Source organism: Hyposmocoma kahamanoa, unplaced genomic scaffold (assembly GCF_003589595.1).
Source record: "Hyposmocoma kahamanoa isolate Upper Pololo Valley unplaced genomic scaffold, ASM358959v1 160, whole genome shotgun sequence".
In the NCBI taxonomy this organism is placed as follows: domain Eukaryota; kingdom Metazoa; phylum Arthropoda; class Insecta; order Lepidoptera; family Cosmopterigidae; genus Hyposmocoma; species Hyposmocoma kahamanoa.
Window position 1 is genome coordinate 4,911,854 of NW_020653575.1, and position 23,633 is coordinate 4,935,486.

The 23,633-nt window shown below is 37.2% G+C and overlaps 1 protein-coding gene across 1 annotated transcript in view; it reads left to right on the forward strand.

The window, feature by feature from the left end:
* The window catches only part of LOC113225362, a 33,639-nt gene that overhangs the window by 6,046 nt on the left and 3,960 nt on the right, over positions 1–23,633 (forward strand). The gene's annotated exons all lie outside the window — the stretch shown is intronic.

A 23,633-nucleotide genomic window follows, 5' to 3' on the forward strand; every position in this document is an offset into this window, starting at 1 on the left:
TTTTGACGGAAAAACGTTATTAACATAATTGGATTTTGCATTTCATGTGCTACGATGTGATATCAATAATTCATTTTCGTCTCAATTCTAAGTTACATCTATTAATGTAATTGTTGTTTTTATTTTATATTTTTCCTGGCTTCAAACGGATAGCTTTTTTCATTTGACTTCCCCAATAAGTAAGACAATCCGGCACGAACAGCTAAGAATGAGGATGCTGCTCTATCACATTTTTCTTTAAAGATTAACTTAATTCAAGGCAACTACTACAATTTTGATCGTAGATTATTTTAGAATTCTGTCCACAAGGCTTGAGATATAAACTCTACATCGTCGACTTACTTTCTCAAAATTTTCACACCACATTTTCTTCATATTCACACTCTGGCTTTTACCTATTCTCAAAGTAATACGTCCAAATTAAAACCCTTGATAATATTTAAAGATTATATTATAAGATTTAAATTAATAGAAAGTTATCTCTTGAATAGTCACTCTTTATAAGAGTTCGAGAAAGTAAGGCCGATGTGATATTTATTTCTAACCACTTTTATCAGCACGTATATTTCTTTATTCAACAATCTTAATATTAAAACTTAGACTTTCGCTATTTCTTAAATTAGTTTCCATCATATCATAAATTGATAGGCCTGAGAAGACAAAGCGTAGACGTCGTCTTTCCGACTCAGTGCTGCCGTTTAAATAACAGTTTCTACTAAGCCAGTCGAACCTTCCAACAAATAATATGATACTGTGGTTTCAACGATGGTACTGAAAAGACGAGCTCAACAATGCAATCGTATAATCTTGTGTCTTCGGTTAAGCCGGCTAGAATTTACTACTGGTGGTAGGACGGGAAAATAAATTTCATTCCCCCACCCCAATTTGACGCACATCTTATCAGCCGGCAGAATAGCACGAAAGCCACGTTGTATGACGTTATGAGACAGTTCCGTAGATATTTCCGATGGGTTTTTGTTTTATTCTACCATCAGTAGTAACGTAAGATCAAAAGGAAACAATGCCATTTGGTAACAAAGTCATCGAGGATTACACACGGCTATCGCCAATGTTTTTGAGATTGTGACTTAGAAATTTAGCAGTAACCCACTATCATCTAAGCAGCCGCAGAGTTTTGAGACCAGTTACTTCCATACCCCTGGTATAAACAGAATTACAAAGTAATAAGCTTATTGAAGTGCCCAAGGAATCCCGTATTTAAAATTGTAAATTGTGTCAACCATGGGAGTCCTTTTGTCTATGTTGACGATCGTGTGCCAGTATGACAAAACTTCCGTCTTGTAATGTTACGCAGGTGTCAGCGACACCTGCAGAACTTCGGCAGGTGTCAGCGATTTATGCAGCCCGTGTAATAGAATGTGGAAGCGCAAAACACATTCTAATCAATTCGGAAATGTTGAGATATACATACTATGTCGACTGTACTGTTTTAATATAAACGATGAAAGTACAGGATGCGTGATGTTTTTGATTCGCTGCGTTCTGTTCGACTCATACGTCACTACAAAGTAGCTTTAAACTTTAGTGAACCATCTTACCTGGACATTTAGCTGTAGCAACGAGTGATCTACTTCAGCTAATATCTGTAGACGTTAATCAATACGATAAAATCTCTAAAACGCCACTTTTCTCCATAATATTTAGAAAAATACACCAACATTTACGGATGAATAATGCATGACACGCAATCGTTACTATGCGAGGGATGTATTTATTCTAAAGACGGTTGATATAGTGTGTAGTCGCGTCTCCAGTGCAGAGCCTTCATCTTCATTCCTTTTTGTAAGGAACTTCTTCGGTGATTTGGATGAACATCGATCATCTGTTAAATTGTGAAACATTAGATAGGACATTTGCAAATACATAATCTTGAACCTCAAGGTGATGACTGTTACATCCGATCATAACCTAATTATATTTTCAGTCTGAGCTTACACAACAGAAGATAACCGACGGATATTTTTGAAGGTACTGTATCATATAGATACAATCACATAATCAGAAAATGTATAACGAGCGCTGATTCAATAGCCACTGAAGTGTTTAGTTGCCTACATATTTGCTCGATTTTCTGACGATCGACATGTCGATCTACAAGAAAATACGATATCGATCGTCTGCTTCTTACATATGTACTCGATTTTGTATCACACATGTTGATCGACAAAAAACACGTGTCGATCGTCAAAAATCTACCAAATCCTGTAAGTAGGCAGCTAAACAATAAAAAAATTGGGTGGTTCTTTATTTGCTTTTATCGTATTGTTTAATTTAATTATTATCGTCGAGGCCGAAATGATCCAGACTAATGTGGACTTCATATATCGTGAAAGATAATAAATACTCAGTAAAATTTACCTTGATTAGAAAGAGATTTGGGCAAAATTAGGACGACTTAAAACTATCCTACAAATTATGTTTTTGTAATGTCACAAAATAATACTTATTTTATCTTATCTTATACTTCCCTTTTTACTACTCCTGAACATAGTATAAATTAAAATCCACAAATCATTGATAAATCGCTGTTGGAGAAATAATTGAACAATTTAAGTTTATTTTCATATTACGCTATATAGTTATTTCTTTAATTGTTCGGATTATTGAGCTAAATGTTTGTTCAATGTGCACTAATATACCTACTCGGTTACATTTGTTTTACGGTAATTAAACTGGAAAAAAAAATTGTGGCGCCACGCCCAGTCATGGGGAGCTCAAGAGGCAATTTCAGTTATAGCTATGATTTAAAAGTGTCATGGTTCAGTTGATATATTTTAACATCGATTTTGGATTTCACTGATCGTAACACATGCCATACTTCATAAACCATCATTTGTGTCGTTCTAGTCCAGTAAATTTTGCGGAGTTTAGGTGTAAACACATAAAACCTATTTTAAAATAACCAGTGCTTTTGTGCAGAATTTACTATAGGTTATTTACGTGCTTATAAATGGCTATAACGTACATTGCGTAAACGCTTTCTGTCAATAAACTTAGCAACACCCTTTCTTTATAGCTCTTCAGAATTAGATATTCCTAGATCCTAACCTCGTTAAACTTTAATCGCAATTGGTGATGTTATCATGTTGGAAGGTCTTTTTGCAATCAGAGTAGATTAAACCGTCTTTTGCGATTTCTTCTTGTGCATTGTAATCGAGTTATTAGTTATCCGTTCATAATTTTTGTAACTATTCCAATTCTTACGTAGTTTAACCATACAATAAATTCGTACATCAAAATCATCAGCCTGTCTTCCACCTGTAACTGATGAGGCACTCATCACACACAATGGGCACCGTATGTTTAGTCAATCGTAAGTAATCTGGAATCATTCGCATTAAGCAGTTACTAACCCTGGTTGACGATTTTTATGTAAGCGACATGAGCAAGAAAAACAGCACTGCTACCTTCTTACAGTTCGTTCTGCACTTAATTGCGTAAAAGTCGTGAAGTCAAAATGTTGCTTAATTAGGTACCTAAAATACAGCTTGCTTCGTGGACTTCGGAACCCGCTGATGTCGTTTCTTCCGCGCGAATACCATTAACTAGATATTTAATTCATTACTCAACAGCTGTGCCGCAAAATGTAAAAATAATTAATTTTCCACGTGGACTTAGAAAATACAGACTGATACATCCAAATGATCTGGAAAATTTGTACGAGGTGAATTTACTCGTTACGAAAATTGAGATCATTTATAGGGAATAAACCTTTTTACTTACACGGTCCCTATGGTCTAAACAATATTGCTCTACAATTTCAGAGGTGTCTCCATAATAAAAGCTATTTTATAGTTTATATTCATGAGTAGAATCATCTCTTAAATATCACGCAAATCATCTGGGATAGATGTCACATATACCACATCAGAGGTGTGAAGGTCATCACATTTTTTTTATATTATACTTGTGTTTTTTCTATGGGACAAGATGGATGACTTCATGATTGCGTTAGCTGTTATCCCATAAAAAAGCGCTAAAAATGCACTAAGAATACTGTCGCAGTTTAGCAGCAGTTGTAGGAAGAGAACTATTACAAAGTTCGCTATGGCTCCATAAGTTTTGTATCGGAGATATAATTGAAATTGTAAGTATGTACCTATATAAGAATTTAGGTAACCTACTTACTACACAAATGTTACTTGTGTACCTATTTAGTAAAAGTATCGGGATGGATACAACAATTTTAGTTTCCCGGAATTCCATGTATCCAACATGAATCGTTGGTACTTAATTCTAGGAAATATGCTTTTGTTATTTGATCCTAAATGTTTTCAAATGGACGAGAGGAGTATTTTGTTTTGACTTGCTGGTCTTCGGAACTCGTCGCTTCATATCAGAGTTTCAAGAATCTGCACTCATGTTAAGTATTTTGGTCTCAATGACCGAAACGAACAACATCACCGGCACGCTTAAATCTTCAACGTCAACTAAGTTACTGTACTGTTTAGGCATTTCGTAGCTTTCTGCATTATTGTGTTTTAGTAAAATATCTAAGTTTGACAAAAAAAAATTGTTAAAATTATCCTGTCTATTTCGGTCAACACGACATCATCATCCTCGTCATCGATCAATTACGTACTTGTAATATTTACTTAAAATCTGAACTACATTGTATGAGACTTGTACACTCTGATAGATGTTATTAAAAATAATAAAGAGACCCTACACACCTTGGTAGCTCTACTTTTGCTAATGACTTCGCATCGGCTGTAACTAGCTTAATAATATCTGTTCCCAACCATGGCTTTGCGAGTCAGAAAATTTGTATAAGAATATACTTTGTGTAATTTCGTGTCCTGAAAAACCAAACCAAAGTTACGAACAACTACTGACGTCGCAGCACACATTAGATTAAATAATTATTTTTATAGAAAAAAGAGTTCAGTTTATTTTTCCACGGTCTATTTAGTATCGGTAAGTAATTAAGGGTCCAGATTAAACGATCAGATATCAGATTTATACATATATTTCACTTCTGCTGCCGGATCTTTACAACTACTTTTGAATACATTCTGTTATCTGTGAATTTGGCGCTAATTGTCAAATTGACTTCGGAAGCCATTCGAGTTTTCGATAAGAGATCAATAAAAAATAATGCATGCTGTTACGTTTAAATGTTTTTCGTTGAACTTTTGATTAAGTTTTGGCGGAGATTGACAATAATTTGCAGCAGTAATGTCAAACAGTACCTATAAGGACATAGTATACCAGTAGATAGCGTTACGTGTCGTTGAAGCGACGAATTAGGAGCCGATCAGAATCAAAGTGACTCTACAAGGTAAGCGAGGTATGACGATGGGTTTGACGATGACTGATCATGAGCTGGAGCTGAGGAGAGCTAATACTTGAGGAAAAGAGAGTAAGAAAAGGAAGTACACGAAGGTAACAAGTCACCACATTGACTTAGGGCTAATCATTTCTTCAATTGGCTTTGGGAAGGTCTCGAGTTTCGCTTGATGTCATCATCGTTCAATAGGGATTTCGGTTAGGATAATTCCTGTAGCAGCTCTGGCAAATGAATTCGTTTTTCCTGCGCCTATAGTGCACTTGAGATATACTATTAGGTTTGTTTTAGCATCAATATTTTGTAGGGAATTGCATGAGCTTTAATGTCTACATTAACGTTTTTACTCGTAAAACATCTTCATTGACGCCGTTAGTCAAATTATGAGGAGAAACCAATAATGATATGTTTCCCTCGTAACCCTAATGCTTCTACTAAACGGACTGTAATCGCGAAATCGATATGTGTCTACAACTGCACTCACTTCGTGCTGTTATCGCCGCGAGCCTAGTTGAGGAGCTCAGTGTATTTTATTGATGTCGAAATGGAAGAAGTTACTTATGTAGTCTGTTCCAGTCCATTTTGAACAAAAAGTAAACAAACCTGTTTGGTTAAAATTCTAAAGCAATCACTCAATAAATCGAATAAGTAACACTTTCACGTATATTTCGAAGATTTCGACTTGATATATCATCACTTTTTCCAACAATATTCATTTGAATAGCATCGTAAAATCGTATTTTGAAAATGGCAGTCCAAAAGTGAGGTTATTATTCATCTATACTTCTATGACTTGCCTATGGTTGCATAGTGCTGTTCGAAAAAATAATTGGGTTCAATTAATTAAAGTTTAGTAATCGATTATTAAATCGAACATTTGAATCACAATCGAACGAGTATCTAAGTGTAAGGATTTGAAGGAGGATTTAAATTGATATTTTAAATATACTTATATAGGTTATGTAAAGAAAACCGCTAGTATGACTCAATTGAACAAATCGATTCATTCAGTTAATTAATCGATTTGTAGTTGGCGTTACAATTGGCCATCACTAAACCGTCTATGGTCGGGTCAGTGACTTGTTTGTTTACTTTTTGTTCAAAATGAATTGGAACGAAGTATACTTTTATCATTGTATTCAAACCGCTGACTTAACTTTTAGGGAAATAAACATCACTATCGAAATCCTTAATTTCAATTTGTCCACAAATTCACGTCCCTCAAGTAATCGTTACCTTTTGCCGTTACTATTAAAGATCAAATTGTTTCAGAAAATAAAACTATTCTCTTAAGAATGCCAACTGCTACTTTTGTTTCTCGGACTATCGTCAATATAAAAAAAAGTCAGACTGCACGGAGTTGAATTCTCGACTGCATGCTATAGATCACGACTTGCACGCAATCCTGCAGACGTGCAGTCCATCTGTTGGCAGCGTAACTAATCAATACAAAAGTCTTCCTGAAAAAAAAAATTCAAGCATTTTCGTATAGGAACCCTTTTGTTGACCAGGATTTTTTATCCCGAGCCGCCGTGTGCTCGATATTGTAAAGCACGGGCTGGGAAGAATCTCTTCTGGGATATAATTTTTATTTAAGACAATTGTTGTATCGACATCTGCACAAACATCATGGAGCTGGTAATAAGTACACAAGTATTCCGTTTGTTTCTTTTTACATTAAATTGCGCAAAAATAATATTATGATGTGCGTCAACTAAGATTGCTGACCGCCGTACTATAAAATGGCAACAGACGGAGTACGCTAACCGATGACTTCCTAAATCGGTGAACGGTGTAAAAATGCGCCATAGTTCTACAGCTTTCAGAACTAGAACATGTACCACACTTCTGAAACTAGCCAACCAACTTTTCTTCCACCCAATCTTTCAATAGTCGATATAGTATTTGAATATTGTATTTAATACTAATAAGTCCCAATGGGAATCCAAGGACGTGAGTAGGTATATACCTGTTTGTATATTACTGCACATTAGTTACTTGAGAACAATCTGGCAGTTTTCATGGATCCGCCAAAGTCTATAGGCATTGTATAGATACTTACTTAAGTACCAGTTCTGACTTTTTTATGATACCTACCAAATAACGGGACGAACAAGTCGTGCTCCTGGTGGTAAGCGACACGTCTGTCCATAGTAGTTTTATTAACACCCGTCACTCTGAAATAAGTTTTTTTTAAAAGTTGACATGTCCTATGTGCCTGTAATTTCACCAGCTTCCGTACCCTTCAAAACCGGAACCCAGTAATGCTCACATTATTGCTTGGCGGCAGAAATAGGTAAGGTGGCAGTACTTCGAAATTTGCACTCTAAGATGGACTGTTAGGCACGGTATGCGAAAACTGATAGTCTGGGGATTGCCTCCATCAAGAGACCTCTTGATGGCAGAGCTAGTAACTTTCGAAGAATCCAAAGTTCGCAAACGTGCAGTATCTCGGAATCCAGAAATTGAATTGTTAGCTTAAAATATGAATCGTTGTAAGGTAACACTGATCATCAAAACCGGGAATTACTAGATAGACTAACTTTTTCTTATTTGTTTGAATCACCTTTTTTACGTAGGTACTTGCAAAATTATCCAAAATTTATTCTTAGTCTGTGGCACTTTGTTCAGTTTCGGTTGTCACCTGCAAATGTTTCAAGTACTTTGATTTTTGCGTAAACGCTTTAAAAATTAAGTTTATTAAATACTCAAAGGAGTGTGAAAGCTACGAAGCGAACATTGCTTACTTCTTAACGTTTCTTCTATCTAAACAGTTATACAGACGTACAAAAATTGTGATTGTACTTGCTGTTCTTCTTGCAATCAAAATAGGATTGGATCCAATGTATTTGTTTTGCAAGCACTACTTAAATTTAAACTTCGATGATGTACAGAGTAACAAAAACTCTAGTCCAAATAATCCTACTTGGTTTACCAACGACATCGTTCTGTTTCTGTTACACCACTGGTTGACTTATGCCATAATGAGCATTAATAAACCGGCCGTGTTGCAGTAGGAATACTGCTTCATTTCTTGCACTGTTGTTGTGGAGTCCGTTTATTTTTCATATTGGACATCCAATTTGAAGGTCACGAAATTGATACTTAGCAAGAAAGTACGTACAGTGCTTCTATTTTCTCAATGTCTTTACAGATTCAATTCAAAAAAGTCAATTGGCCTTTACAGACCGGACGCTTTCAGTTAACTTGGAGGTACTGGGGCCTTACCATGAACTCTTATTACGATTCAGTTTAGGACGTAAAATAAATCGTTGTGAGACAGCGCTACATGAAGTGTATATCACCATCTCGCTTTTTTGTCGTTACGAACCTGTACTGAACTGTAATAAGAGCTCATGGCAAGGCCCCAGATCTGCTATTACATTTTTTATTTATAGCTATATCAGACGAAGATATGCTTTCAGATAGGGACTGAATTGAAATGATTAATAACCGGAAAATATTCATTTTTAGTTATATAAAAGAAGCACACTTTATTTTTTGTTAGTTTGCTTATTAACATGGAGTAAATGTTATTAAACGTAGGGAAATAGTTTTACAGCTCTATATACCTAGTTCATATGGAAATCAAGCAAAACAACAATATCATACGATATTCAAAATTAAAATTATTATAGATTTGAAATCTAATAATAATGGGCATGGAAATTAATATTCGTGTGCATTCGGTATTCCGACGATCGCCGACACATTGAGACGGACATTGAGAAAATAGAAGCACTGTATTTTGTTGTGTTTTTTTGAGTCTCATTTCATTGTTTACATGGATACAATCTGGGCTATTTTTCGTCCTAATTTTTGTTCTACGAATTTTTATAATCACCATGAACCAACGACTTTGGAATGATTGTCTATATCAGTATAGTGAAATTCCTGAGTGTACAATGGTCTATAAAAGAACAAGGAGAATGCGAAAGGCGTGGTGAGCAGTGTCACTCATCGAAAGCTGAGCAGAGATGTATTCTAGCTAGAACGAGGCTGGAGGCTGTATGCGAGCTTCGAAACGTGACAGACAGCCTAGCGCGATTGGTTGTTGGTACCACGTCGCTCACATCTCTTGTAAACTCGTGCTGTTAAATTCATCTGTTCAACAGTTACGTTTACAGTTAGTATAGTATGATCTAATCTAAACAAATTGATTAATAGACAAAAACTAATACCGCTTACAATATCTTTATATGTTATGTTTTAAACTTAAACAGTTTTACTAGACTAATGGATAACTAAAGTATTTAATAATAATAACGCACACACTCACAGCCCCGCACTAGGGAAACCCTGTACACTGTGACACACATATAGACAACCACAAATTACACCCAAAGTCATGACAGAAATAAATGTAGGCCATACAAATATTTCTCCCGGCCTGGGGATCGATCCAGGAACCTCTGCGTAGCAGCATGGGAACCGCTCGGCGCCGGAGTCAGTTTATTTATTTAAGCCAAGTTTTTGCTCGACATATTTTGTAATATCATAAGTTAAATTTTGAAGTAGCGAGGCACTTTGTAGAATATTTGCAGGAAGTTTGATATTGTCTGCAGATATTACCATACAAATATAGCTGCGGTTACTAGCGACTTAACGCGGTTACAAAAAAACTCATGACGGAGACACAGTTTAAACTAATTAACTGTCTAGAATGTAAATCAAGTGTATTCGTAATGTATTAAGTTCTTAGATTTTCGCGAATGTTACACATAGGAAATGAAGACGTCTCGGTCGGGCACTTTTCAGGTCCCATGGTCACGCTGACTGAGATGGTAAAGTCGCCAACCAGTTATGGCCAATTTAAATACCTTATTTTTAATTTACTGACGAACATTCCAATACGGCTTACAAATATTTTATATGAATGAAATTACGTTTAAATTAAACGGAAATTAGAAATAAAATAAATACTACAGTCTTTACAGCTTTGGGATTGTTCATCAGAGTGGATCCGTAACTAGTGGTATGGAGAAACCATCTTCCCTGTTACTTTAAGCCTCTCGCAGCATCCTGGGCAGAAAACGGACTTCTTTTGAAAAACCTGAGTTTTGTCGAATTGAATGTGTAGGTTGTCCATGAGTTGCTAGCAGACTGCAGACTTTTTTACGCTATGTCCAGACGCGGGTCTGTACAATGTTAGAGAGACCGCACTCGCAAACTCCCGCATCCTGTAACAGGATGTTACATTTCACGTGTCTCGGGCACTAAGAAATCTTGATCATGAATCTCTGTAACACCTCTCACATAAGGTAAAATGGCAGGTCTGCGTTCGACTGTTCGTTGTTGTCACACGGCGGCTGTGACATTTGCGGGGAATCTTTAATTGTTTGCGCGTAGGGCTTGCATATTGAATGCTGACATTCCCCGGCCAGCGTCCTGATTTTGATTGAATTCGGGATAGTCTAGAAATCAGAAGGGTTTCTGAGCGAGAAGATGAACTTGATTCCTACTGTATCTTTCTAATTTGTGAGTTAAATCAATTATTGTTCCGATTAGAAATGCCAAGAGTTTTTGATCGGCCAGTTGTGAATCGCAATTATGCGTCTCGACTCGGAAAAGCCGCAGTTTCCGACCGGGAGAGGCAATCAAAACCAAGCTGCTGATGATTACTGTCGCACACGCCATGTGCTCTCTGAAACAAAGATTATTTGCCTACGGTTACAAACTGGGGATCTACTCTCGATGTCCGTCCGAAACAATTACTGTCAAATAAGCAATACATCAAATGAAAAGACGCGTGATGCGAATGAAGCTTCATTCTTGATACTTGTCTTTTAATTTTGTCGAATATTACTTATTTGACAGTAATTGTTTCGGACGGAGATCGAGAGTAGACCCCCTGGTTAGGATCCTGGTGGAAATTGCCATTGAGGTAAGTAAACTGTATAGGAATTATTTCTAAATACTGTATGACCATGGGTCCTGTAAAGGGCCCGAAATGTTGGTTTGTTTAAAAAAAAAACCAACTATATGCGGTTTAGATCCGAAAAATAGCGTCATTTCTTGTGTATTCGTAATGATTTATAAATTACTTCTATACACATTGACTTACAGTTATATGGACGTCGGGTCCGCGCTAAAAAGTGTCCGAACTTATAGGGCGTTAAAATCGTATACAGAGCGTCATTCACGCTCTAGTCTTAGACAATACTGCGATGACGTTACAATTTAAATTCAACGTTTTAGCTTTTTCATATTCCTTTACATGTCACTACGTTTAAATAGGTTGATTTGGGACATTTTTTTCGTGGTTTTTGTATTAGACTCGTCGTCCATTTATTTGTAAGTCAATGTCTATATAGATATCATTGTCATCGGTAATTTAGGTTATGATTATCGTTCATACTGCTGCACTCCTGCCACATTGTCCAAAGTTAGTTTAATACGAGAAACCGTTGGCATACTACTGCTGAGCTGAACTCCAGCATGCTGAGTGACGTATGTGACCTTTGATGCGGAGATGAGCGTCAAAAATTGTTAGAACGTGTATTATTTTCATTTTGACGTGATATAACTGCAACTTTTGTTTTTAATTTTTATAAACAATTATTGATATTGTTTTGGGAGGCATTGTGTTTATTTAAACTTTTGTAATCTAGAATTAAATTTAATCTTTTTTCATTGAATTCATAAAAAATTTTATGAAATTGTAAAATCCATTTATTTTTAAGGATTTTGCAACTCGACATCAAGCCGCTTATTTTAGGATTTTGAGGTTACTTCCTTATGCTAAACATCTGAGAAAAGTATCTGTGAGAAAACTTAAGGTAGGTTCTTTGTATAAAAGAGAATGCTTAGAAACGTACTTACGACCTTCAATTTACATGACAATTTTGCCATCACATTGTATAGGCGGTCACTCTACGCCCAGCTATGAGAATTCACTTTCCTCTTTATATACCTTCAGTTATTTAGCGGAATATGTCCAGATCAAAGCCAGTGCGCCATGACAAAGGCTCCCTAGTATTAGTACACCAGCATTACTTGCAAACTCCGCTACAGACCAGATTGTATTGTTCTGTACCATACATACTTCTGTACCCAGTGACCTGCCTTCAAAATGCTCTTCACATTTCTCGGCAGAAATCTTTTACCGAATCCAACCTTTCTGAAAAATATGATAAGACTAGCACTGTACCTGGTACGTTACCTGGTATACCAGTGTGGGATGGAATCCACTGGAGCATCATCTTTTCCTTTTGTGCAGTCAACTTGGATAATATTGTAAGCAATTGGCAGACCTCGTACAAACGAGGTAGGTACATCGAATACAACTACAAGTATGTAGCGGGCTCTTCGAATCAGTCGGAATCAATACTATATATGGAATGTCTTCTATCACGTGTGACAGAGCTTCCACGATAGCTATCATCTTGGCATGCGTAGGTAATTTATATTTTCGATGTGGTTCTGAGACAAGTGTGGTTGCCGTTCTAAACATCGTAGAAGGCTGCACCGACTCCATCTTCATCCTTTAAACCTCCCCGTCGGTGAAAATCTTATCAAAATTAATATATTTTTCTTATATGAATTAATTGCACATACTCTCATCTGTTGATATATATCGCCTAAATCAATCTTACTTATCACCTATATTAATCTACCAAACCAATCTTCGATATTGCTAAACCATATCAGAAAACATTTCTAGCTGTTTACTTATTGAAACCGGTTTATTTTTTAACGAGTCATGCACGTGGACAAGAAGGGGTTACTCTTTGACGTCGCCTAAACGTGGCTTGTAATGGATACAAGCAACCGGCAACTAGAAACGAATATTCAATTTTCATACAATTAATATGAAATCGACACAATCGCCAGTTGCGGCAGTCGAACACTGTCGACCGTTACGGCAACCGCAATTGTATGAAAATAGAATACTCGCTTCTAATTGCCGGTTGCTTGTATCCTTATAGTATACGAGAATATGTATCCTGCTCTAAAGTAAATAATTGGTCTAGTAAGCTGCTAATCTGGTTATAATTTACACTTTAACCAGTTCATGGACAGTAACGGAGATTACAATATAATTAAATCAAAATATTATATAGTATGGGGTACCCCGTATCGCTATAAGCATCTTGAAAAACCAACAACGGGCATTGCAGTACCATTTCCAACTGCTCTCTGTGTAGCCGTCCATGGTTTCTCCTTATAGAATTGCCAACAACGTAATGATTTACATTGAACATCTATATGTTAAGTACGTTTCATGAACGGATTAATCGGGTTTTACCGGCTAAATATTGTCTACGAACGAGCGGAAGATTACCCTTCTGCTCGTTCGTAGACAATATTTAGCAATGTCAATTGCAATAGGTTTCGCAGTAATATTAGTAACGCAACACCATCAACTGTGGACGGTACGCGTGCGTGCTGCGCGCTTTAAACTACGAACACCCGTTCCCGGGTGTCCATTTAGTACAGGGTCAAGAGCACGTCAAGCTTGACACTTAAGATTTAAATCCAACTCTGTCGCTTACGATAACAACGGCCCATAGTACAAATTGTGAAGCTTGACGTGCTCTTGACTGTACTTGTTGTTCGCGGCGCGAACACTGCGCGCATTCGCAGCTCGCGCGTAGTGAGCCGTCCAATGTTGGCTTTCTTTGAGTGCGTATTGCGCCTTGGACGTCTATTCGCAGCTAAAGTGGGCACCGCGAACAACAAGTAGGTACTAAATGGTGTGCGCGCGAAAGACACCCGGGAACAGCGTCCTGATTTTGAATCAAATCTGAATTGATTCGGGTAGTCTCGAAATCAGATAGATTTCTGAGTTAAATCAATCTTCCGATTAGAAATTTCAAATTCCGATCGGCCAGTTGCGAATCGAAGTTATGCGCCTCGACTTGGAAAAGATGCTGTTCCGATTGGGAGAGGCAATCAAAATCAATCTCATCAATCGCAGATGTTCCTGTTACGTTATAAATAATCTGTACCGAGCTATGCGCAAACACTGGTTCTGTGCTATATCTAGATTATTGAAATGTGTTTTACAGCTGGAATCGTACAAAAAGTTTGTATAATTTAATCCAACCTACTTCTTACAACACTTACATATAAAGACGTAAATGTATATGGTAATTTAAACAGTAACAAACTTAATTGGTTTCTACTAAGGGTAATTAACTAATTGCGTAATATTTATTCATTGAATATCATGCATGGTATTTAGTAACTATCATGTTTTTTGTGAAGATTATTATTGATAAATATAGAAAACGATGTCCGGCATGGCAACAGACACTGATTCGAGTGCAGTTCGACCGAAGGATGTTTTCTTTATGTTCGATCTTTGTAAAACTATAACTTTTTTCCGATCTAAATAAAATGTTTGTTTTTTTCAAATAAAGCAATGATGATGGGTGTCTTACGGTCACGGCTAACGGCAGTCAGTCAATAGTTTCATTTTCAATTTATGATTAAGTAACAGTAGAGCTCCTTGTGAAAGAGTTCGTCCAGGGTAGTTCTGCTGCCAAGCAGTAATGTGCGCATTACTGCGTTCTAATTGAGATTACAGGCACGTGGGACAACGTTGTCAACTTAGTTCTCAATGACGGGCGCTGTGGCAATGCCCATAAGACATTTACGATTTAAAACTCTTTAGCGGCAGGCACTGCAACTGTTATGGACAGGCGTGCCGCTTATCACCAGACGCACGACTTGTTCATACCGTGACTTGGTATTTTTACAAACGCGCAATACATTTGAGAACGGTAAAACTAAAACTTGTAAAAAAATTATAAGCAATTGCCTGGTTTTCAGGCTTCATCACAATCAACTAGGTAAAAAATTACTGATATTCCAAACGTTCAACTTAATTCTGAAACCCAAGTACCTATATTCGTAACTTGAATCAGGTTTTCTTTAAGATTCCAATTCACAAACAATTTAGGTAACCTGAGTATCTACTTTAATTTACTGATGAATTAGTACAATTGAAATAATTTAGCCTTTGTTTTTTATAATACTGAATCTCGGGTCTGGGTGTTTGTGGTATGTACTTGACGTGTGTCGATCGTGGTCGATCGAATCAAAATGATTCCAACAGTACCCGTGACCCAATAACCCGGGTTAGTAGCTTCTATATAACCCGATCAGTTTAGAGTTACACGGGTCATGCGCGCAATATTCGACATTATCAACGAGTCAACGGGTTAACGTATCAATGAGTCTGTCAATCATTCATCCGTATTGCTCCGTGGCGTAGTGTCCATTACATGATAATTTTGTAAGTTGAATCTATTTTTCGGTATGTTGTATTTATTTACGAGTGCACTAGCTAATATTAAAATATTAATGAATAATAAATTAGTAATTTTGAATGCTCATAAGTTTTTTGCATTGTAGGCATTGACTTACAATTATATGGACGTCGGGTCCGCGCTAAAAAGTGTCCGAACTTACTCGTACAGGGCGTTAAAATCGTATACAGAGCGTCATTCACGCTTTAGTCTTCGTTTGTTCGACTGACAGCGAAGCAAGCAAAATTAGACAGTACTGCGATGACATTACAATTTAAATTCAACGTTTTAGCTTTTTCATATTCCTTTACATGTCACTACGTTTAAATAGGTTGACTTGAGACATTTTTTTCGTGGTGTTTGTATTAGACCCGTCGTCCATTTATTTGTAAGTCAATGATTGTAGGTGTTACTTTTCCGAGAAAGAAATTTTAGTGTCCTAAGTGTGGTTTATCAATGATGCATTTAACTTTGTATTACCCATCGGCAGGACAGAATAAAAGCTAATTGTATAATTTGACACTTTTAAACGCCATATGGAAGTATCGTGAGGGACGGGTGACCCGCTAAAAGTTCGAACATATGATCGAATCATTTGACCCGATCAGATTACGCACGGATCATTACCCGGGTTATCAAAAATAATTGACCGACACAGGTCTAGTAGGTACTGTCGTTGTTTCCTATTTCCATAACACAAGAGCTTTAGATACTTAATTTGGGATCAGAGCAACGTATGTGGAGTCTACTACTTATAATACATTATAAATAAATAATAATATTTATTTATAAGTGCCACACTAAGGCCCCTGCGCCCATCACCGGGACGGGATGGCATTCCTTCGACACACTGACAGCGATTATGACGCGGTATCCTAGGCATGTCGAAATGTACCGTCGCGTTAACGTTGCAAGCCGTTTGTATATTTAAAAATGGTAGTCAAGATGAAGGAGAAGAGAACCATACTCCAAGAAGGATAAGGTTTTGGCTGTATAACCTTCGGATGCCTGCCGAAGAATCCTTACCGCAGTTTTCTTTTTGTAGCTATTACCATTATAATTGAAATTTCAACTATAACGTCCTAACGTTAAGGTAGATTACTATTCCTCACCTAAAAACTCCCTGCTATGCCGTCGTAGGTAGGTTTTACGACAGCATTTTGCAATACATAGCGAAATACTACATCCTACTGCGTGATAAATAGTAGGCATTGTCCCTTACGACTTGGAATCCATTTGTCAGAATGCTTTAACACTGCGTCCTTGCTAAACGTGTCCCCTTATATTAATGGGTACGTCAACACGATTGATGCTAAAACGTTGGGGACATAGGAACGTACAGTCAAGAGCACATCAAGCTTGACACTTTGGACCGTTCTTATTGCAAGCGGCATAGAGTTAATTCAATTTAAACTTTTAATGTCAAGCTTGACGTGCTCTTGACCCTGTACAAAGCAAACGTTTAGTGTGACCACGGTGCTAAAACATACTGAGAAAATTGGTATTGGTTGTTTATTAATAATAATTTGTTTCAAGTAAGGTTACATTACTGCAACTGCTATGGACAGGCGTGTCGCTTACCACCAGACACAGGACTTGTGCTATCGTAAAACAGAAACAACTCGTATTGTTGTTATTTTATTACTAATGTTAGTAGGTACAAAATTATACACATTGCTAGACGTAGGTATGCAATTCACAGCAATGCCTCAGAAATGGACAGTCGAGCCTGTCTGCTATCGACCGCAAGATAGTGTTGAAACTGGCCTGCACCCGGCGCACCAGAGACGTGCTTTACTTGAGCATGTTTGTACAAAAGCAGTCCACGCATGCTTCAGCCAACTTCCCTGAAGTACCTACTACAGAAGTAGGGCAACCCTACCAGCACCCGGAACGCGTTATATTGAAACCGAACAGCCCTATTGGCCCCACTTCCTCCATAAGCTGCACGTAAATGGGAAAGTACTATAAACAATGTTAGTTTAACTTTTTGTGTACAGGGCGCGAAATTACAGAGAATTCTCACCAACAGCTTTCCATTCCCGCTCAGTGTACATATTGTACATAATATGACAGCTACTTACTAAAAATATCACCCTCTCTAGGGGAATAACCATTCAGAATAATGGCTGGCACCTCTGATATCCGGTTACAGCTGGATTCAAACAACACGTGTTGGCTTTTGGTTTCATCATATTTAAGCCATTGTTGCATGGCGTACTCCTAACATATAAGCAACAACTTTCGTAAACCACATGCAATGTTCGCTGAGCAAAACCATATGGTCTGCATAGTTATTTAAACACCTTAAGATGGGAAGTTTAACTACATCGTTACATGAACCACCTGCACAGATTGTATAGTTCTTAAGTAACCTTGAATGAATCACGCGTGACCTTCAAGGACAGGCATCTTCACCTTCACTACCGGGTTTTATTATTTTAAATTGTAATGAAAAGGGTATCTTAACATTAGTAGAATGTTTGTTTTGCTAACTTGTTGTCTGTAGTATCGGCAAGATAGAATTTTAAAACTTATTGGCTAAAGCTAAGATACCGATTGTATTGAAGTACATACACATATTTACACAATATAAGCAAATAAAAGAATCTGACTAAAAAGCTGCATTCTCTTACAAATATGAAAGACTATACAGTCACTAAAAAGAGAATAAGTCCCTCTACTCTTTATATAGTATTATCTATCTGTGAAGTTGAAGACAATATTCAAGGAACTTTTTTAAATTATAACTGTAGGCACACAACTTAATCGTTTACCCTGCATTTTTTTCGAATTCGTGGTCATATTTTCCTCGCATATAAATTTGGCTTTCTGCTTAAAAGCATATCACAACACAAACATTGTTAGTTTCATATCCAGAACAAAGCCGTTTCCAGTTTTAGCGCCATCCTCAAATGTACCTGCTATAACTACATAAGTATTTAAGGGCCAATTTGTTCTTATCTTAATATTCTTTTTTGTCTTCTGAAATTTGTAAAACTCAGTATCTACTCATACCAAAATGATGTTAAGAATTGGTTATACCATTTTGTTAGTAATAAAAAGAATGACGTAGAAAGTTACCAGTCAAATGTAACAGACCGATCAGAAAGTTGCCGATGAGAGTAATATACAAACAAAATCCTTTGAGTAGAGTTTCTCGCGAAAGAGCTCGTCCAGGAAAGGAAGCACCTACTGCCACGTTCGGTTGTGAAGGGTGCTGGTGTAACTACGGCAACCTATCACAAACTCGAATATTTTTTTTCCGAAATAACGTTTGTTCGAATTTTCATTACACCGAAAACCGAATTATAACGAAACCGTTGTTCTTTCAGGATATGTTGCATGTTTGTCGCAGACACGATTAGGTTAGGTTAAGTTAGGTTTAAAAAAAACACGTTTTCCTCTGAAAATTACTTTCGAGGTTATGAAAATTCGAGCAAACGTTAAAGTACCTGTAACTACAGATACTTGTCAAGTGTGTGATCAGTGTTTGTCCCGTCAGTTGATGTTTTAAAAAATAAACATAGGCCTGACGTACATACCCCGTACATGCCAGCTACGAAAAGATGTCTACAGTGGCGGACACTGCCGAAACTGCCTATTCAATCGGACAGCTGTGTACTCGTGGGACCTATTTTTTACAGGCTGCGTATGTAATATAGTAAAAAATAAGCTGTTTTTCGAAATGTATTAACCCTAGCAATTCACGCACGGAGTATTTATTGTGTGGGTAACGTTTAGCTGTCAAGTCCATTATCTAATGTCAATTCATATAGGATTCTACTTCGCACAGGCCGAAATACACGTCTGTAGGATATTCAGACCCGTGCTCCACCTAGGCGAAGCGGGGTACTTACAGGTCCTCGTACTTTAACTGTCAGTAAGTACAGTCGTGTACAGAAGTAATCTAATCGAATTTAAAAGGTGTACCATGATTTCTTTTAGCAAATAAAAACGATTTTTGTATACACGAGTATACTATGGTAGTCTTAATATGTGTACTATACACAAATGTCGTAGAGAATAGTGCGAGCCAACTAAAAAGGCTCGCACTATTCTCTACGACATATTTAACTTGATTGTTAAATTCAAGAGGTCTGGGCCCAAGTCTACTAGTATTAAATCATCTCAATGGTGAAATTACAGGCACATGGAACACCTTATATCTCACGACAGGCGCAGTGGCAGTGCCCCTCAGATCTTTGCGACTTAAAGCTCTGAGTGGCACTGTAACTGTTAAGGACAGGCGTATAGCCATCGAGTTTATATACTCGATGCGTGTAGTTTACCATCAGGCGAGCGACTTGTTCGTCCCGTCGCTTGATGTTATAAAAAAAACCGCGATATGTGTCGATAGGGTGTCTGTGGCAGGATTTTGTACAGTCAACAGCATATCAGACTATACTCATTTTTCTTCGAAATTAGCCTCCTGTGCAACGGAACTAGATACGTCATTGTGTAATTCTGCTAAAAGTTGAGAGCAGCATCGAGCTACTATTCAACTGCCATTGCATTTTTTTGGTATCCTGCTCTTCAGTGGCAATTTCGATAGCACGTCAATAACGTAGTCATATATAATATAATAAAACAATTTAAAAAGGACGGCAACATCGATTGTTAGTTATTGAATGAATGCTATCATTGCCACTCCAATATAATCTCAGTGAATTTGAGAGATTTTCTATTATTTTTTGAGTCACACACTCAAAACAACTCAACAACATTTTAATTAGTAGATTTGGGGCCCTGAAGTAATGGAATTAGTCTAAGGGCAGGGACTAATTCGACGCCTTGAATTATGATACATACTGTCGTTTTTTTTAACATAAATTGACAGATTCACTGACTTAAGCTAAGTTTATGTTTGCAAAATCAAGGTCAGATACCTACTTTCTGGAAGCCATACAGGCCGGGATTTTTTTAGGTTAGAAATTTTTGACGAAATCTCTTGTGAATCTCAGTTTTTAACCTATTTCAAAGAAGGAGGAGATTCTCAATGCCACAGTATTTTTTTTTAGTTTTTTTTATATGTACATATGTTACGCGATAACTCTTTTCGTGAACTGAGTTTTATGATTTTTTTTTTGTCGGAATGAGGGTACCTCAGTATTGGTCCCGTTTAAATTTGAAGAAAATAATCCATCTCCAAGTGTGACAAACTAGGGGATGAATCCACTTTCGCGCACTTTCCGGTAACCGATTTCAATAAAACTTAGCAAATAGATGTGGGTAATTCCACGAACTTTTGAGGTGGGTTTTTTTAGTACTCTTCTGTTCAGAGATAATTCAGTTACCATACTTTTTTTTACCACTTAACGAAGCCTAGTGCTGATAACTGCCTCCGTGGCCGAACGGTTACCATGCCGGACTGCCACGTAGAGGTCCCAGGTTCGATTCCCGGGCGGAGATAAACATTTGTATGGCCTACATTTATTTCTCTCGTGAGTTTGGGTGTAATTTGTAGTTGTCTATGTGTGTGTCCATGGCACCTGCGACACAGGGTTTCCCTAGTGCAAGGCTATGTTGAGTGTGGGCGTTATTATTATTATTTATATGTAATTATTTTTTTAATAAAGATTGACTCTCTTTTCATGGAGAGGACTTCCGTTTACCGTAGATACCTTGGTACCTGTTAATCATAAATTGACACCTCTCAAAATTAAAAAGATCTTTATTTCACAGAGCAACTTACATACATTGAAATCGCTATATTAATTACCTACAAATTTAGGAAATGGACTTTTTTTGCAAGTAAACCCCAGATCCTTACAAAAGAAGTCCGTCACTTTAAGAGGGAGCAGACGAAAAATTCCTAATCTTCGATTTGATTTTAGAGGGGTATATCCACTTTAAAGTTAAAAATAAAATATTGTATGAGTAACTACACGATATATTCAAGCATAGACATTAATCAGAAACATAAAACAATAAAGTTTCCTCGATAGATAAAAATCACGAAATGACCTCTAATTTTCACATTTTTTCGATTTATCCTCGAAATGCTGTAGGTTATTAGGACAAAAATTAGATAATTAATTATATTTATGCATGATCGACAACTGTCACTACGGATTTTTTTAAATCCCTTTAGTTTTACAGTTATTCCGCTAAAACGAATTTGGTACTTTTAATGCGAAAAATTCAACATCTGTCGCATGTCACGCGAACTTCAGGCATATATTTGTTTCACAAATTTCAAAACTTTTTTGGCATGCTCCCTCTTAAGTAACTTGCAACTTTAGTTCACAATTATTAGTTATGCATAAATATTACCTTAGTCATTCGTGACCATGGAACTTGAAAGAGCCTGAAACGTTGGTTTGTTTGAAAAAAACAAATGTACTCGATTTAAATCCGAAAAGAAAATAGTTTCAGATTATTAGTTAGTGTTACAAGATTTGTCCCAGTGTGATCACACCTTATTTAAGATAAGAATACCATCACAATTACTTATAATTATTAGGGTGACTTCGTTTAGGGCCCAGGCATCCCCTCATCACTGCGACTATTGACTGATCTATTGTGATCACCACTAATTACAGTGCAAAACCAATGCCGTCGGCATTGAAGAACTGAAAAAATTTCCTGGCTCCGACAGATTTAATGTCCTTTAGTTGTGGCACGTGCCTTCCCAGTATGGAACTTCACACGCCCATTAGGGGGTAGTATTGGGTGAGTAGATGAACAGGAGTTTGATCTGCCCTGTGGCAGAATCTACATTCTCTATTCTCTCTCTAAATATCGAGTTCAATGATAAAAGTATAGATGTTATTAACTCAAATTGTATTTCCTTTCGATGGCGGCAACAAACTTACATTAATAGGATTTTTTTATTTCTTTTGTTTTTTTTTTACTACTGGGATATTTTAAATTTCATTAGCCGCCAGTGGCAACAACAGATCTTTTTATCCCGTTTGTCGCCACCTGGTGGCATATGGGGTTTTTTTTTCCCATTTGTCGCCAGTAGAAATCACTACTGGCAACAACTGAGATTTTTTTATCCCGTTTGTCACCACCTGGTTAACATATGGGACTTCTTTTCCCATTATCGCTAGTGGGAACAAAGCCAGTGGTGGCAACTGGGAATAAGCGCTATTTCATATGTTTAGTACCCACCAAACCTCCTGTTTCGTCTTAATTTTTATAAAACGGTCAATAAATGCGTAGTCCAGCTTAGTGCTTGAGTTTTTTAAATCTTAATTTATTTAGCAACTTTTGTACAATGTCAGTTCCATCGTCTTCTAAAGTATAGTTTACATGTCTGGGCGGCGCTGCTGGGCCTGCTGGAAAGTCAATTTAACAAATAGTAATCGTTTCGTGTGAGGATTGCCTAGTATACAATTTATAGCATCTACGGATTTTCGGTTCATGTGCAGTTGAGATCCATCCCGCCTGTTGGAGAGCGACGATCAGCTCGACCATGTAACATGCACACTTAAATAACGCCTGTTCACTCTCGCCGTGAAAAGACCCAAGTAATATAGCGTTCGGAAAACAAAATTGCAGGCAGGGAATTCCACTCTTAGCCGTTGTCCATATAAATTTGGAAGCTAAACGCTTGGTACGAATCTTTGGAATACCCACAACATAAGCGTGGAACCCCAGTCTGCATCTAATCCCACAATGGTGGAATGGGGAAGGCGGAATTAAATCAGTTTTAGTAGCAGTAGAGCTATTTGTGAAAAGTTCATCCAGGGTAGTACTGCCGCCAAGCAGTAGGTAATGTCAACATTACTGTGTTCCGGTTTTGAAGGTTTAGCGCCCAGTTACACGAGGCGAAAGTATTTATATATATTATGTACATAACTGGCGAATCTGAATTCTATTTACTAGGCAAATACATTTAAATTCCTCTGAATAAAACAATCGGTGAGCGCGATGGAATTCGTGACGACTAAATGCGCCCTAAGGGTCCCGTGAAATACATATAATAAAATCTTTATTTCTTAAAAACATTCTTTCTTATACAATAGTGACTGGAGCCTCCTTTAAAGGACAACCTGTGTCAGGAGGCACCGCTCTTCATTCGCTACACGTATTAAATTACATAAACCATGTAATCATTC